Source organism: Helianthus annuus, chromosome 2, assembly GCF_002127325.2.
Source record: "Helianthus annuus cultivar XRQ/B chromosome 2, HanXRQr2.0-SUNRISE, whole genome shotgun sequence".
Classification (NCBI taxonomy): domain Eukaryota; kingdom Viridiplantae; phylum Streptophyta; class Magnoliopsida; order Asterales; family Asteraceae; genus Helianthus; species Helianthus annuus.
The window spans coordinates 63,025,110-63,044,420 of record NC_035434.2 but is presented as its reverse complement, the minus strand read 5'-3'; positions in this window follow the sequence as shown (position 1 = coordinate 63,044,420).

Genomic DNA, 19,311 nt, shown 5'->3' with positions numbered 1-19,311 from the left:
TTAAATTAAGTGCTAATCCTGCCGTCATGTCATTATTATGACCACTGAACGACAGTTGATTTAATTAATGGCACTGATCATGTCGTCATGTCATTACTGTGACCGCTGAACGTATCATCAGTGCAATGACTATATGTCTTAACATCTTACGAGATGTTAATTGATAGGCCCCCAGGCCAGAAATTTTAATAAAAACAGTCATAACTTACAACTCCCTGTCAAGAAAAGGCAAGAACACGTTCAGGCCTAAATACCTTAATTCTACAAAATCAAGGTTGATAATATGAAGTTGTCCCTGTGACTTGGTCTCTTGTGCCATAATTATGTTTTATTAAATTAGGATTTATGATAAAAATCCTGAATAAAAATAAACATCCCTCTTTTCCCTGCCAGTATGCAGTTTAAAAAGAATCTTGAAGGCGAGACCTAGCCTACACGGCCAAGATGGTGAAACCTACTCAAGGGATTCAGATCCTTGTTAACACCTAAGCACGTGTTAACACTATTGACAAATGTAATTCGGGGAAAATCACAAAAGTCATCCTTATATTGGATTCTTCCAATTCCCTTATCTAGGCTAATGATTTAGAAATCATGGCTTATATGGGATGATCATATCGTTAGTGATGAAATGCCTGCGAGCTAAGCTTGCTGTCCGATAAGACAATGACCGTGATGGTTTTTGACCGCCTGTCTAAGATATTGGACTATGTCCAAACATAATAGTCTATATGATCAATGCGATCATGACTAATATCATCTAATACGATGATAATATTATTTAACATCCTTAGAAATGTTTTGCCTACGGGCTATAATATATTATCCATTTAGGACATAGACATTGTTATCTTTATGATTCCTTGTCTAAGGTGGTGAGCTATGCTCAAGCCAGAAATAGTCAATATGATTAACGCAATCATGACTTAAATCATCTAATAGGATAAACCTATTATAAACAGCCATTAGTGATGTTTTGCCTAAAGGGCCATATTATATTATCCAATTGAGACAAGGCAATCGTAATCTTTTGTGTTTCTTTGCCCAAGGGAGTGAGCAATACTCAAATCCTATACTCTATACTATCATTGCAATCCTGACTAGTAGCATCAATATGATGAACATAAACTCATGATATTGACATCCCTAGTGATGAAATCCCTACGGGCTATACTTTACTCTTTTTCGATAAGACAAAATAGGGGTGATCCTTATGATCCCCTATTCAAAATGGTAGAATGATACCTAAACCTAATAGTCCATGCGATCTAAACGATCATGATTAATATCGGTAGATACGGTAATATAGATAGACATCCACGAGTGATGTTAATTGGTATTGCCTTCCTATCAAGAAAATCGCCTGTCTAGACGATGACGGTGGTAGTCTATGACTCCCTGTCCAAAAGGTGAAGAACTGTGTTCAAGCCTTAAGACTCTTGATCTAATGAAGTTGCAACCTACGAATTGATGTCCTTGTGACAAACCCACAATTTATACTACAAGTCACCTATGACTAGCCTCCATGCTTTAATACGTCGTTCGTGACAAGTAAACATATTAAATGTTAACATCACTGGTAACAGGTGTTAGTGCCAAATCCTATAGACATCCTAGAGACAAGGCCATTTGTGCCACACCTAAATGTCATTACGACAAGGCCTTCGTGCCATATGATTACCTATATCCTTCAAGACTGGGCTTATTGCCATATCCTTCTACGTCCCTCGCGACAGTTTTCTGTGCCATTTATGTATATACATATATATAACCAAGGCCATGTAAGGATAGCCTTTGAGCTATTTATAAACGTCCTTGTGACAAAGACAGTTGTGACATTATGGTCCCCTGTCAAACAAATATTGGACTAGCTCCAAACCTTAAAGGCCATTGTTGGTCCTTTTGTGACCTAAGCTAAATGTAATAGATATACATCCAGATAGCATTTACTAAGAATGTTCAGAACAGAATGACCCATACGGCTTATGAATGCTGTGGCTAATCTAAGTCAGGTCATCAGAATGATGACTAATAATTGTTAAATCTTGGTAATTAGTACCAAGTTTCGAGTATAGAAAACTCGGATGAGGTAGACGACAGTCGCAATACTATTAAAGCAACGAAGGTTCGGTAAAAGCCTGTATGTAAGAATTGCTAGCAAAGACATTAGGGACGGTGTCGAATAGCACCAAAATCCAAGCAGTGTGACATCTGCTAAGGAACAGGTCATCATTTCCCCGGAATGTAGGGACCTGGAGAATACATTCTATCACGACTGTGATGAGTAAGACCGTATTAGAGATAGATATTATAAAGCTGCCCAAGAAGGTGCAGCTAAGCCTGGAAAGGGCTAAAAGAAGAAATGCCTGAACTCACCTAATGAACGCCAAAAGGCAGTCTACGATGTCATCAAGTATGTTCATCATCTTTTACCATTAATAAATTCTGCTAAGTGTCCTGATTTAATACAGGCAATCATAAATCTTCATAAACCATAAGCTTAGCAAACTTTTATATTATCCGCAAGGTATAATTTACCAAGGGAACCTTAGTACCCGATTCTTTCGTATAAGCAAGAAATCCTTCTGAAAAATCTAAAAGTACTCTTTCTTCGCATAGAGTACAACAACATATGTTATTTTAATTATTTTCTTCTTTCATTGTTTTCTATCGCCTGCGAATGCCAAACTATGTTTGATAAAAGTACCATATGAGGATTGGCGTATCCTAATGTGTCCCATAGATTATTTCCATGCCTGATCAGTATGGAGGTTTAATACATGGAACCCCTGAGATATCCCAATGGTCATATTGTACTAAAGTCGACTAGTAGTATTCAAAGAAGATATCCAGAATAGAATTGCCCAAGTAAATGTTCCCGAATTTGAAATTCGTGGACTTATATGTGTCACTTGTTTGGCACAAACAATAATGAATGAACTGGAGCCTGAGATATGAAAAATCTCTGTAGTCTCCCTGTAACTAGATTATCTTCTCATAAGTTTCCCCGCTTACCTCCTGGAAGGTAGGTAGAATTAATATTAACATCCCGCTGTGGGCTGGAGTATTATGAAAACTCCATATTGCTTATAGAACAATCGAAACCTTGATTAAGTAGGGTTTAAGATGTAGGCTCATATAGCCTCACCCAATATTCTGAAGGTTTTATATTATTAAACAAGAAAGACGGTTCACATTGCTTATATAGTAATGACCGCAACCCTAATTAAGCAACAACTGAGAATTGCCATAAGATGCCCAGGATCTAAAGGCAATTTGTTGGTGGATAGGCTTGAAAAAGTCTGTAGCCGCTTATGTAGCCAAATGCTTGACTTGTACGCAAGTCAAAGCTGAGCATCAAAAGTCGTCGGGCACGCTACAACAGCCTAAACTTCCTGAATGGAAGTGGAAATGTGTAACAATGGATTTTATTACCAAGTTACCCAAAACGAGGAAAGAAAATGACACGATATGGGTTATAGTCAAGAGACTGACTAGGTCAGCTCATTTCTTACCCATCAAGGAGACTTATAGCTCCGACATGTTAGTCCAGTTATACGTTGATAAGATTGTAGCCTTACACGGCATACATGTGTCTATTATCTCCGACAGGGATACTAGATACACATCTCACTTCTGGAAAAGTTTCCAGCAATCTTTGGGCACGCGTTTAAATTTTAGTACGGCTTACCATCCACAGACGGACGGTCAAAGTGAGCGTACTATTCAAACGCTAGAAGACATGCTTCGTGCATGTGCGATCGATTTAGGTGGTAACTGGGATAAAAACCTACCCCTAATCGAATTCTCCTACAATAATAGCTACCACACCAGCATAAAGGCTGCGCCTTTTGAGGCATTATATGGTAGGAAATGTAGATCGCCTGTTTATTGGGCGGAAGTAGGAGAGGTCCAATTATCGGGACCAGAGATTGTTTTTTCAGACGACGGACAAGATTGTCCAGATCCGGGAACGTCTCAAGGCTGCCCGCGATAGGCAGAAGAGCTACGCTGATCCAAAGCGTAAGGATTTTCACTTCGAAGTGGGTGAAAAGGTATTACTTAAGGTATCACCCTGGAAGGGGGTGATGCGTTTCGGCAAGAAGGGCAAACTGAGTCCGAGATACATAGGACCTTTTGAGGTCATTGAACGGGTCGGATCAGTCGCCTATAAGTTAAACTTGCCTGAAGAGCTCAATGGAATTCACAATGTGTTCCACATCTGCAATCTCAAGAAGTGCTTCGCCGACGAATCGTTGGTGATTCCACACACAGATGTGCGTATAGATGAGAGCTTAAAGTTCATAGAAAAAAAAAAACCTTTGTCGATTGAAGATCGACAGGTGAAGAAGCTTCGCAGAAAGCACGTACCGATTGTAAAAGTCAAATGGGATGCTCGTAGAGGTCCTGAATATACGTGGGAAGTCGAAGCTACAATGAAAGAAAAATACCCCTATTTATTTGAGTAAATCTCGGGTCGGGATTTATTTTAAGGGGGTGAGGATGTAACACCTCGAATTTTTGTGTCCAATGATGTGTTAACACGTGTCATTTGTTTACACGTGGCATCTATAATAAATAAAGGACTAATTTTGACAAACCTTGAAAGTATATATATTCGAGGGTTATAAATGTCAACAAGGGTAAATATACTGTATAGTATCCCTAAATAATGCTTAAACCTTCAAACGAATAAATTATAGACCGTACAAAAACAAAACGCGGAAGAAAGTGAGAGATTACAAACTACAGGGGTTAACTGTGTCAACATGTTTAATAATACCTCTGAGTGACCCTTTAACGTTCCAAAGACTTTGTAACGGTATTATACCCTCACTAAAATAATATATATGAATTTCGCGAAGTTTCGATATGAAACGAGAAAGTTACGATCGAATTCGTAGAAGAAGGGTTAAAAGCGTCAACAGTGAAAGTTAAGGCTTTCCAATATAATTAATAAATAAACCGGGGACTAAATAATGCGGGTAAATAACACGAGGCCCCTATCGGTAAATAACCGAGGGCCAAACCGCAAAGTTACCCCTTCAAACCCGAAAGGTCAGGTAAATCATTACGAAAGATTTCGTTATTAATGGCCGGATTCTGCAATCATTGCAAAAAGATTTAAAATTTCTGAAATCTTAACCCTACGCGGCCCGCATTGCATATTGGGTTAAGTTGAGGCGGGCCGCGAGCCTCCTCAACTACGCGTCTGATCTTCTAATCCCAGGCGGCCCGCATTGTAAACGCATGGAACCTCCATGCGGGCCGCATTGGACGCCCAGATGCAGAAACTTTGTGTTTTCTTGACTTTTGAGCATTGTGAACGATCAACCTCCAATAAATGAGGCATGGGTGCCCCCTACTCAACCCATACGCCTTTGGGACACCTACCCATCACCTCTGGACTCTTGTGGTAGTTGTAATGATCATAGAGGCATGACATTTGCTATAAATAGCACTAGTATGCAACATAACATTCATAACATCAAAACACACACCTCTGACCATTTCAAAAGCTCTCAAGTCCTCTTCTCTGCTCCATAAGCAAGAACACAACTTCTGTAAGTGATCTAACCCTTTGTGGTTTCACATTTCCTTAGTAAATGGCTAAGAACCAAACCGTCGTAACTACGGTTTGACATTTAAATAACTCAGTAATGGTTCAGTCTTATGACGAATCAAAAGTGGTTATGAGTTGGTATTTACGTGGGTAATAAACCTCTAAAATGGTTCCCCCTGATCACCACTCTAACTATGTCAAATGTCGAGTCAAACGTGCGGTTAAAAAGTCAACAGAAAGCTATTTTAGCGATTTATGCATAATCTGTAATGTATATGTTATGGAACCTGTTTTGACAATCATAAAACATGATAATAAGTATATAAACCTGTTTGCGCTCGTTTGAATCGATCATTTACTATATTGAACCGGTTCGGAGCCGAAAGTCGCATAAGTTTGACTTTTGCTTTGACTTCAGTTCTGACCCGTTTTAGTGAGGTATAAATATACCTTAGGACTCTCTTAGGACCAGGTCACATGTTGGTATACGCCTCTGTGGTCGGTTCATGAGTTATCCGAGTCTTTTACGTATTTCCGTCATTCGCCTAAAAGTTGATCGTAACGGCCTTTTAAAATTAAAACGAGTATTTCGGACACGTGAACGGACCAAAACCTTGCTTGTTAAATTATAAGCATGTCCTTAAAGTTTCACGTCAATCCGAGGTCTAGAATGAGAGTTATGCTAAAAGGCGCACTTTTAAGAAAGTTTTGTAATTAACGGCGCAATTAGCATAACGCCCATCTAACCCAAGTTTTCGTCACCAAAACTTTTACCCACTGTGGTAAAATAATATTTTGGGAATTTTAAAGATTTTTAATAATTTTTACCTTGCTCATAACCTGCGGTTATGGCTACGGTTCGGTAAATACCGAATATGCCCTTTTTGGCCAAAACGGGAGTTCTACAAGGTCTTTTGACCCGATTCCAGTTGCTACTGATTTTAAATAATAAATAAAGTATTTTAAGCTTTATAAACTGTTCGGGAAACTCGGATTTCCTGTAGAACTCGAAAATCCCTTTTAAAGTCTTTAAAATGACAGAAAAGCCCCTTCGGGGCATAATATTAACTTAAACTCGTTACGGGCATTACGGAAGGTATCCTACTGATACCAAAATACTTTTAAGGCATATTGACTTAGGAAATAAGCGTAGGACACTTATGGTTAACCGTTCCGCCTATTTGCGCACACGGTACGGCCCATGGAACTAGTTTTCGTGCAATAGCCGATATGGGTCAAATTATATTATTTGAACCCCGAAATCCAGAGTATGAACTATAAACCCATATAAAACAAGTCTCTGAACTTGTTGGGTCCAAATCATACTCCATTCTCGTTTTTCGCCTTTTCGTGCGAATTAACCATATCTATATATCGGAATCAACCGGTTTAAGCTACGGCTAATACAAGGACCGTTAGGATTCTAAGAGGTTAATTAAAACCTTCGTTCCAGATTAGGAGCCCCAGTAAAAGCTATCGGTGACTTGATCTAAATTAAGGATTTATACTTGCAAAGGTAAATACTTTAACTTATTTCCCCTATATGGGCTTGGGTTACGGTATATTAATACCGCTTGATTGAGCATTATATAATTCCATCGCTTAGGTGGTTAATTGATTAAATATGATCGGCTCATTTAAACAGTTTTGTTGCTTATAAGCCTTTGGGGGGTTTAATGACCGTTGTCCCGGATATCCTTGGCATCATTTTACGAAATGGCCACGACCATCGACATCCCGGTGTAGGCGTACACCCGGTATAAAGTGTCGACATTAAAATTAAAAGACGTAGCCGTTGGTTTTCATACTACGGTTTTACGCAAACGTGGTGTGTCTATAAATCTTTAACCCGGCACGACCCGGGCTACTGAACGCATAAAAGAACATGTAAAACATTCACAAGATCATTATGAATTTTCCCAAGTTATAAAAGAGTTTGTGCCTTGTGCATTCAAATCAGTTTTAATAAACATTTTCAAATGTGTCAGTTGAATGTATTTACCAGTGTAAACTGACGTATTTTCCCCAAAAAGATTAAGTGCAGGTACCTAAACGTAATTGGCTGGTATTAGCTCCCTAGCGTCGGGATAAGTCTCGCAAGCTTGATTGCAGTATCTGATGGAACAATACTTTATATTTACTTACGATCCACTGTGGATATATCCAACCCCTGTAATACATTTTGATATTACAATCAGAGGTTGAAATTCATATATTTATCTTATGCTTCCGCTGTGCATTATATAATTGTGTGGTTTGACTATATTGTTGCCAACATCGTCACGGTAATCCCCCACCGGGCCCACCGGTGAGACACGTGGAAATCCGGGTATGACATTAAAGTGACAAGAGTTAAAAATATGCTTAACAAATTTAGGATATGATCCTAGATCAAATATCCTCATATTGAAGATTCTCAAAGTACTTCAGTTCAAGGATCATAGGTTCAGTTGTCAAGGTCTAAAGGTTATTCAAATGAATAATGAAATTAAAAAATAGTTAAGGATCATACCTGAGGATCCAAGTTGGGATCCTAACCTTTACTCGGGATAATCATAAGTAAGACTTTAATGGATAATAAGGATTAAGGATCCTTAATTGTTTAATCTTCGAAAACCTGAAAAATGGAACATATCTTGGGACTAAGCCATTGTAAAAGATAAATTAGTAGCTGGGGACATGCCCAAAGGATAACTGAGGATGATCCCGGAGGATCACTGGGGACAAGCCCAAATGATAACTGGGGACAAGCCCAAAGGATAACTGGGGACAAGCCCAAAGGATCGTATGTAAACTGGAGTATGGCCCTTACTGGCGACTATCCAAACTTAGTGACATGAAAATGTCAAAACCTTAGCTAACGTGAAAACGTTAGAAACCTTAGGAACGGATGTATGGTACGTCTACCATTATACGGAGGATCCTGGGTATAGCCAGTACGATGAGGTTGTCAGCCCCGGAAGTGGGTACTGGTCCCAAAGACGTGAACTATATCAGGATCATCGTGCGCTGCTGGCGGAAACTGGGGATAATCCCAAGGATAACTGGGGACAAGCCCAAGGATCTGCGTTGCTTTTGAAGATCTTTGACGATATGCTGAAGATACCTGAACTATCATAACTCAAATGGCTCGTGAGAAGAGGATGAAGGATACAGGATCCCTATCCTTTGGTAAAAAGTAAGGAAATGTAATAGTTTTAGGATAAGCACATTACCAGAGTAAGGATCACTGATATCATCGGGATCCTTCAAGGATACTTCAATATAAGGATCACATGCTTGAAGGATCATGTTCACATGAAATATTTCTTCAAGTGAACAGCATTCCAGGCTCTTGGTAACAAATTTCCTTCCATGGTTAGCAACCTGTATGCCCCCTTTCCTGCTTCGGCTTCAATTAAGTAAGGGCCTTCCCATTTTGGTGCTAACTTTCCGTCAGCAGGATTAATAGTGTTTTGGAATGTTTTTCTCAACACCATATCTCCGACTTGGAACTTCCTTATCCTAACATTTTTGTTGTAAGCACCAGCCATTCTTTGTTGGTAGCTTGCCATCCTTATCCTAGCCAGATCCCTGATTTCCTCAATAGTATCCAAATCCTGAGCCAGGATTGCAGCATTTTCTTCAGGATCATGAGCACTTGTTCTAGCAGTTGGGATCACCATCTCTGTTGGGATTACTGCTTCTGCCCCAAATACTAAAGAAAAAGGTGTTTGACCAGTGGCATTCTTGGGAGTTGTTCTATCAGCCCATAGCACATAAGGTAACTCCTCTGCCCATTTTCCCTTCTTGGATCCTAGCTTCTTCTTTAAATTGTTGATGATGATCTTGTTGGATGATTCTGCTTGGCCATTGGCTTGTGGATGAACTGGTGTTGATGTCATCATCTTGATTCCCCAACTGTCACAAAAGTTAGTAGTTCTGCTTCCAATGAATTGGGAACCATTATCACATACAATTTCAGAGGGAATGCCAAATCTAGTTATAATGTTTCTTTTGATAAAGGATATAACTTCTTTCTCTCTGACTTGAGCAAAAGCTTCAGCTTCTATCCATTTAGAGAAGTAGTCAGTCATGGCAAGCATAAATACTTTTCCACCAGGTGCTTTAGGAAGCTTGCCAACTATATCCATTCCCCATCTCATGAAGGGCCAAGAGGATGGTATTGGGTGTAAGAATTCGGCTGGCTGATGGAGGATATTGCTGTGTCTTTGGCAAGGATCACACTTCTTGGCATACTCTACAGCATCCCTTTTCATGGTTGGCCAGTAGTATCCTGTTCTAAGGATCCTTGAGAACAATGCTCTGCCCCCAGTGTGGTTTCCACAATCTCCTTCGTGGAAATCTTTCAATACTTCTTCGATTTCAGGATCCTCAATACATCTCAAATATGGTCCTGCAAGAGATCGCTTATATAATACATTATTCAAAATTGTGAATTGAGATACCTTAATCCTGAAAGCTCTAGGATTTTCTTCCATTGGGATCTCCCCGTGTTGCAAGTATCTCATGATTGGTGAGATCCATGATCCTGAATAAGATTGAGCTTCTTTACTGGGGATCACTGCAGTATCCTCTTCTATTTCCATGGCTATCTGATTTTCAATAGCAGGAGCCAGGATATGGATGATAGGGATACTTATATCTTCTCGAATCTTCAAGGATGATCCTAGGTTGGCCAATGCGTCAGCCTCTGTGTTCTCCTCCCTTGGTACCTGTGTCAAGCTGAAAGAGACAAAAGAGAGTGCCAATTCTTTGACTATCTCTAAATATTTGGTTAGTTTTTCACCTTTAACAGCATAGGATCCATTAAAGTGATTAGTGATCAACAATGAGTCTACATATACTTTAAGATACTTCACCCCCATATCCTTAGCAATTTGTAAGCCAGCAATTAAGGCTTCGTATTCAGCCTCATTGTTAGTTGCTTGGAACTCACAGGCTATGGAGTGGGGTATTCTGTCCCCCTGTGGCGATTTTAGTAGTATCCCAAGCCCTGTGCCCTTGACATTTGAGGATCCATCAGTGTGTAGTATCCAAGGATCCTTGGTCTCATCCAGCTGCTGGACCTCCAATTCTGCTTCTTTTTGTAGATCACTACTGAAATCAGCCACAAAGTCAGCTAAGGCTTGTGATTTAATGGCTGTTCTTGGTTCATATCTTATATCATGGGCACTAAGCTTCACTGCCCACTTAGCCATTCTCCCTGACATCTCCGGTTTCCTGAGGACATTCTTAATTGGAAAATTAGTTTTAACAACAATAGTATGGGTTTCAAAATAATGCCTTAACTTAGTGGATGCCATGATTAATGCAAGAATGAGTTTTTCGAGGTGTGAGTACCTGGATTCGGCATCAAGTAAACTTTTACTTACATAGTAGATAGGATATTGTGTACCTTCGTGATCCTTGACAAGGACAGCACTTACAGCGGTTGAGGATACCGCCAGATATAAGGATAATACATCTCCTTTTTCCGGTTTTGCTAATGCTGGTGCTGAGGACATATATTCTTTAAGGGCTTGTAAAGCATTCTCCTGCTTCTCAGTCCATTCAAACTTCTTGTTCTTCCTTAGGATATCGTAAAATTCTTTGCATTTTTCTGAGGATTTCGATATGAACCTGTTCAGGGCTGCTATCCTGCCTGTCAGCCTCTGCACATCCTTAGCATTGGTAGGGGACTTGATATTCACTAATGCTTTGATTTGCTCCGGACTTGCTTCAATGCCTCTCTGAGTTACCATATATCCTAAGAATTTTCCTGCCTTAACACCAAAGTGGCACTTTGAAGGATTAAGCTTCATGTTATAATTATCAAGGATATCAAATGCTTCCTCCAAATCCCTTAGGTGATCCTCAGCTTTCTTCGATTTGACTACCATATCATCTATGTATACTTCCATAGTTTGTCCAATTTGATCTTTGAACATCATATTCACCAGCCTTTGATATGTTGCACCTGCATTTCTTAGTCCAAAAGGCATGGCAATATAACAATATAAACCGGTTGGGGTCATAAAGGCTGTATCCTCTTGGTCAGATGGTTCCATCTGAATTTGTTGGAATCCAGATGATGCATCCATAAAGGTCAATAGTTCATGCCCCGCCGTTGCATCCACCATGGAGTCAATGTGGGGTAATGGGAAAGGATCCTTGGGACATGCCTTATTCAAATCAGTGAAATCGACACATACCCTCCACTTTCCATTTTTCTTTTGGACAACAACCACATTGGCTAACCATTTTGGATATTTTACTTCTCTGATCATACCTGCTCGAAGTAGTCTCTCTACTTCTTCTTGGATAATGGCATTCCTTTCTGGTGCAAACTTCCTCCTTTTTTGATGGATTGGTTTGATAGACCTGTCAATGCCAAATTTGTGAGTAATAATATTCTTAGATATACTTGTCATGTCTTCATGTTTCCAAGCAAAGGTGGATTTTCGTCTTTTGAGGAAGGATAGTAAATCTTCTTTCATCTTGCCAAGGATCCCTGACCCGATATAGATTTTTGACTCAGGATCACTAGGATCCAAAAGGGTTTCGTCCATATCCTGTTCCCTTGCCTCCAAGACGTTCCTCGGAGGATACTGTAATTGCTATTGCTCCCTTGGCTTCGAGGTTGGCTTCATGGATGAGGTATAACAATCCTTAGCCTCCTGCTGATCACTGTCGATCTTGATTATTCCCCATGGGCTAGGGAGCTTCACACATTGATGGTAGGTGGATGGGACTGCTTTCATATCGTGTATCCAAGGCCTGCCAAGGATAACGTTGCAACAAGATAAACAGTCAATAACACAAAATTTCTGATAATTATGTAATCCTTCCACGTAGATTGGGAGTTTGATGTCCCCCAGAGTTTTCTTCGTTTCTCCACTGAATCCTACAAGCACGGAGGATCTCGGTGTGATGTCTGATTCTGGGATACCCATTTTCTTCAGAACATCAAGCTGGATAATGTTCACTGAGCTTCCTCCATCGATAAGGATCCTGCGGACAAAATGGTTAGAGATAAAGAGAGTAATAACTAAACTATCATGATGAGGATCCTGAATGTTAATGCGATCATCCTCATCAAATGTTATCGTCTTCCCTTCTGAAACACTTGATGTTCTAATAGGCCTCTCTCCATTATCCATTTTTGACTCTTTTGCATGTCTTTTGGCCGCCGAGAAGGATGTACCACAGATGTCTGATCCTCCGGATATAAAGTTGATCACTTGTGCATTTGCCGGAGGTGCTGGAGCTTTTTCGGGGATCCTTTCAGGATCCTGGGTCCTTTGCTTTTTTCTCCCCAGCAATTCTTTTAGATGCCCCTTGCTTAGCAGGTATCCAATTTCTTTTCTTAAGGCTATGCAATCTTCAGTTAGATGCCCGAAATCCTCGTGGTATGCACACCATTTTGACTTGTCTTTAGTCCCGGATGGTTTATCATTCTTCCTGGGCCACCTAGCTTTTTCACCTAGGTTCTGCATTGCAAGGATCAGTTCATGATTATCAACAGAAAAACAATATTCTGAGATTGGAGGATATTCTTCATCATCCTCTTCCTGGTCAACAGCATGCACATTCTTATTTTCATTTCTATGGTAGGATTTGAATTTGTTGCTCTTAAAGGAGGATCCTTGCTTATCTTGTTTTGAAGATCCTACTTGTCTCTCCTGGATCCTCTTGTCATCCTCTAGTCGGATGAACCTGAGTGCCCGAGTTCTTACTTCATCTAAGTTCCTGCATGGTGTCATAACAAGATCATCATAGAATAATGAATCCTTAAGCAGCCCCAATTTGAAGGATTCAACAGCCGTAGCCGTATCCAAGTTGGGAATGTCCAAGGATTCTTTACTAAATTTAGTTATATAATCTCTTAATGATTCATTATGACTTTGGGTTACCCTATATAAATCACTGGTTAATCTTTCAAATTTTCTACTACAAGAAAATTGGTTGTTGAATAATTTAACTAAATTAGCAAATGAAGTAATAGAGTAAGGGGGAAGACTTAGTAGCCATTTAAGAGCTGATCCAGTAAGAGTGGATCCAAATCCTTTACATAAGCATGCTTCCTTCAATTTTTCTGGGATAGGATTGATCTCCATCCTTTCCCTGTATTGTGCTACGTGTTCCTCTGGATCCGTTGTACCGTCATACAACTTCATAGTAGGGATATGGAACCTTTTGGGTACCTCTGCATCACAGATTGGTGGTGCAAACGAGATACCTTATGGCTCCCATCTGCAATTTCAGGTATAGGTCTAACTACTCCCGGAACACTCGAGATCATGTCCTTTAATTTCTGTAATTCCCTGGCCATAGCATGATTGACACCTGTATCCTGCATTAATCCATGGTTAGTGGCAAGATAATTATTTAAAGTGTTACCTCCCATTGGGTTCAAATTAGGAACAGTGGTTGTGAATCCAAGTTGCTGGGATTCAGGGACAATGGAGGGACCAATGGAGGCTATGGTCTGCATCGGAATGAAGTCCCCTTGATGGACATCCGGATTTCCTGTTTGCAAACTTCTTAGGGATCCTGGCATTGGGAAGGATCCTGGTATCTGAGACGATCCTGGAACAAAGGAGGATCCTTGAACCTGGAGTGATCCTGGAACAAAGGAGGATCCTTGAACCTGGGATGATCCTGGGACAAAATAGGATCCTTGAAGTTGCTGTGTTCCAGGATAGACTCCTGAATTCATGAAGGATCCCATATACTGAGGATAGGGTCCTGCTGGCTGAAAATGTGAGCCTGATGTCTGAGTCATTGCTGCCGACTTGAGATGTAATCCTCTTGACTCCCCTATGATTTGTACGTCCGGGGTCCCCGATGGCTGGGAAGTGATCATTGGAGTCTCGAAGCTCAAGGATTTGGGCATCAGTGGGGAATGATCCTCTGCCGCTTTCTTTTGTCTTTTGAGGTCTCCAATTTCCCTGAGGATCCTGTCATTAGTCTCATCCTGCCGCTGCATACGATCCTTCATCTGCAAAATTAAAGCAAACACATCACTAGTACTGGGAATAGAAGAATTCATAGCAGAAGAAGATGGAGGTTTAGAGGAAGTAGGAGTTGGTCTCTTCTCAGTATTTTTCTGAGATCCTGCCGGTGGAGGAGGCAGAGTGGTCTGTGATGAGGTGACTGCAGACATCGCCGTGGACGTGTTCTTCAATGATGAAGCCATGTAATTCTTCGAAATGATTTCGAATAAAAGATTTTCTTATGAATGAAGCACCAATTGCCCCACGGTGGGCGCCAAACTGTTTTGGTCAAAAATCACACAAGGATAATGTAACCAAACTTTATGTAAACGGGGTATGATGCTTGGTCAATTATGAAAGTAAAGGATCACTTCTGTGATAAAGATGCAAAGACACAATGATTTATACGAGGAAAAAGCCCTTGATCAATGTATGATCTCCGGCATAAAAAACCTCGGGTGATGGCAACTACCGATCACCAACTTCAATATAAGAAAAATATAGTTACAACTTCGGATGATAATGAGCTGAGTACAAGGATCACTATTGTTTTGAGTGTCTAAGTGTGTGAGAATTGTGTTGTATGTCGTGTGTCTTCTTCCAAATGAGGAAGAATGGTATTTATACAAGTGTAGGTGACCTATTTTAGGTAAAAGGACTAATTATCAGCTCATTACCCCTTTAGAAATAAAAGACAATCTAGCCTAAATTGCCGCCCATAAATCAAGCCAAGTTTCCATATCCTGTGCAACGTCTATCTCCGATTAAGCTCTTGCCATAATTGTGAAGACGCGTCCCTTGATCATGATGCTAAGAGCATATCCTGCTAGATGTTCCTGCAAAATAACATTGCATTAAGCGAAGATAACTATCAGCATGAGGATCCTTCCAATGGTCCATGATCCTGATCCTGAAGTCCTGCTGAGGATCACTGTCTGCCAAAGAAACAAGGATCACTGGTTAGGATCACATGTAAGGATCACATATGATAAAAATCCAGCCCTAACAGTATCCTGCACGAAAAGCAACTGTAAAAGTCGCCGCAATTGGCTCGCACAAGTTCGGAAGGTGGCGTTGCCACGGCCGTTGTAGAGAGTCAAAGTGGGGTGTCCTTTTGGGTAGGGCATCATTTGGTACTTGGAATAATTCTACCCCTTCTACTAGGAGTAGCCTTTTTAGTGCTAGCTGAACGTAAAGTAATGACTTTTGTGCAACGTCGAAAGGGTCCTGATGTAGTGGGATCGTTTGGATTGTTACAACCTCTAGCAGATGGTTTTGCTGTGCAAGCTTTTAAGATGGGGTTACAAAAAGATTCTCATTTTTATCAGGATCTTGTAATGAATCCCTGCAGGAATCTCGACGAAGCTTGTAACAGGGCTTTAAGATATATCCGTTTGGAAGATGACAAGAAGATGCAAGAGAGAATGAATTCTACCTCAACCTACGAATCAACCAACAGGAAATCAGAATCCTCATATAAGCCATATCGCTCCAAGCCATATGGCAGAAATGATAACAAGAGAGTGAATGCTGTTGAAGACGAGGATCCTGAAGAATATCCTGAATTATCTGAATATTGTTTTTCTGTTAATATACCTGAACTAATGTATGCTATGCAGGGTCTGGGAGATAAAGCCAGGTGGCCTCGGAAGAATCAACAAAAAGCTGATTGGAAGGATAAATCCAAATGGTGCGCCTTCCATGAGGATTTCGGACATGTTACGGAAGATTGCATTGCCTTGAGGAAGGAAATAAGCTACCTTCTCAGCAAAGGATATCTGAAGGACTTGCTAGGAAGGAAGAAAAATAAAGGGCAGGATCCCGAGAAGGATCCTGAAAGAGCACCCTCACCTCCTGCGGATGCCAAGATAATCAACTTCATTTCGGGAGGATCCGACATTTGTGGGACTTCGTATTCGGCGGCAAAAAGACATGCAAAAGAAGCTAAGGCTGAGAGGGGAAACAAACCTGTCAAGATGACTACCCTCACAACTGACAAAATGATCACGTTTGACGCTGACGACAGGGATACTGTCCAGGATCCTCATCATGATGCTCTGGTAATAACGTTATATGTGGCTAACCATTTTGTACGCAGGATACTGGTTGATAATGGCAGCTCCGTCAACATAATCCAACTAGAAACTGTGAAGAGAATGAATGTATCTCCGATGGATATCACTTCAAAGTCTACCGTGCTTGTTGGGTTCAGTGGAGAGGCTAGAAACACAGTGGGAGAGATAAAATTGCCAGTATACGTTGAAGGAGTCAACTCGATACAACGTTTCTGTGTGATGGATTCTCTATCCTGCTATAACATCATACTGGGGAGACCATGGATTCATGATATGAAGGCCGTACCATCAACATATCACCAATGCATTAAGATCCCTACCCCTTGGGGAGTTGTCAAAGTCGATAGTGATCAACAAGAGGCGAAAGAATGCTACTCATCCTCAATGAAATCCTCGACCAAACCGAATCCAGCATAGCAATTAAAGATGCGGGCCCAGGATATCATGGAGAATTCGGAGCAGGATGTGAAGAAAATTATCCTGGACTAGGATAATCCTGATATCTCGGTGCTCATAGGAACCAATATCCCTCAGGATATTGAAGAACAATTAACTAACTTTCTGAAATGCAGGATGTCAACGTTCGCATGGAAGCATGAGGATATGACAGGTATATCCAAAGATATTATCACTCACAAGCTTGGAATTGACAGGTCATACAAGCCTGTACAACAAAAGAGAAGGAAATTCGCCCCTGAACGAAATACAATTATCCAAGAGGAAGTTGAAAGATTATTGAAGTCCAGGATGATTAGGGAAGTCAAATTCCCTAGATGGTTAGCAAATGTGGTAGTGGTTCAAAAGAAGAATGGGAAGTGGAGAGTCTGTGTAGACTACACAGACCTAAACAAAGCTTGTCCAAAAGACCCCTTCCCTCTGCCTCATATAGACTCAATGATGGATGCCACTGCCGGTCATGAAATGTTAACCTTCATGGATGCATCCTCAGGATTCCAGCAGATTCAAATGGAACCTTCAGACCAGGAGGATACAGCTTTCATGACACCAACAGGTATTTACTGTTATACTGCTATGCATTTCGGTCTAAAAAATGCAGGTGCAACGTACCAGAGATTGGTGAACATGATGTTTAAAGACAAACTGGTGGACACCATGGAGGTGTACATTGACGATATGGTGGTCAAATCCAAGAAAGCTGAGGATCATCTCCGGGATATTAAAGGAGCATTCGATATCCTGGACCAGTATAATATGAAACTTAATCCTGCAAAATGCCATTTTGGAGTGGGGGAAGGAAAGTTTTTAGGATACATGGTGACAAAAAGAGGGATAGAGGCAAGCCCGGAGCAGATCAAGGCTATCTTGAATATAAAGTCACCCTCGAATATGAAGGATGTTCAGCGGTTAACAGGACGGGTGGCAGCCTTGAATAGGTTTATTTCAAGATCCTCGGAAAAGTGTAAAGAATTCTATGATATCCTGAAAAAGAATAAGAAATTTGAATGGGGGGGGGGAGAAGCATGAAGCAGCCCTGCAGGATTTGAAACAGTATCTCTCAATCGCGCCTCTATTGATGAAGCCTGAGGATGGTGAACCACTATCCCTGTATCTTGCAGTATCAGGGAATGCAGTAAGTGCAGTACTCGTAAAGGATCACGAAGGTCAGCAGTATCCTGTTTATTATGTTAGCAAAAGTTTGTTAAATTCTGAAACTAGATATTCTCACCTAGAAAAGCTAATATTGGCTCTAGTAATGGCATCAACAAAGCTTAGACATTATTTTGAAACGCATAGGATCCATGTTAAAACTAATTATCCTGTTAAGAATGTGCTTAGAAAACCGGAGATGTCAGGTAGAATGGCTAAGTGGTCGGTAAAATTAAGTGCCTATGATTTAATATATGAACCTAGAAATGCAATAAAGTCTCAGGCCCTCGCAGACTTTGTGGCTGATTTCAGTAGTGATATTCAAAATGAAGTAGACCTAGAAGTGCAACAACTAGGAGAAAACTTAGAATCCTGGATATTATATACTGATGGTGCATCTAATGAAAGGGGTGTAGGTTTAGGTATACTACTTAAATCGCCACACGGGGACATAATACCCCAGGCTGTTAGATGTGAATTCCCTGCTACTAACAATGAGGCAGAATATGAAGCTTTAATTGCAGGACTAGAATTGGCTAAGAATATGAATATAAAAAATTTGCAAGTATATGTTGATTCCTTGTTAATTACTAATCATTTTAATGGATCCTATGCAGTCAAGGGTGAGAAACTAATTGAATACCTCGGTATTCTTAAAAAATTAGCAGGATATTTCGATATTTTTACACTTGAACAGGTACCAAGAGAGGATAACGCCGAAGCAGACGCATTGGCAAACTTGGGATCATCAATCAGGATACCAGAAGGGACCCCAATACCGATATTACATATCCTGTATCCTGCCATGGATTCTCAGGATAAAGAAGTAGCAGGTATTCAGGATCCCGGAGCGGTGTATCCTGAAGAGGATCCTAAATCCTGGACGACTCCAATCATGAGATACCTCAACGAAGGACATATCCCCGAAGATGAAAATCCTAAGGCATTTAGGATGAAGGTATCACGATTCACTATTATAAATAATATTTTATATAAGAAATCTCTTGCAGGACCATACTTGAGATGCTTGGAGGATCCTGAAGCTAAAGAAGTACTTCGGGATATACATGAAGGGGATTGTGGTAAC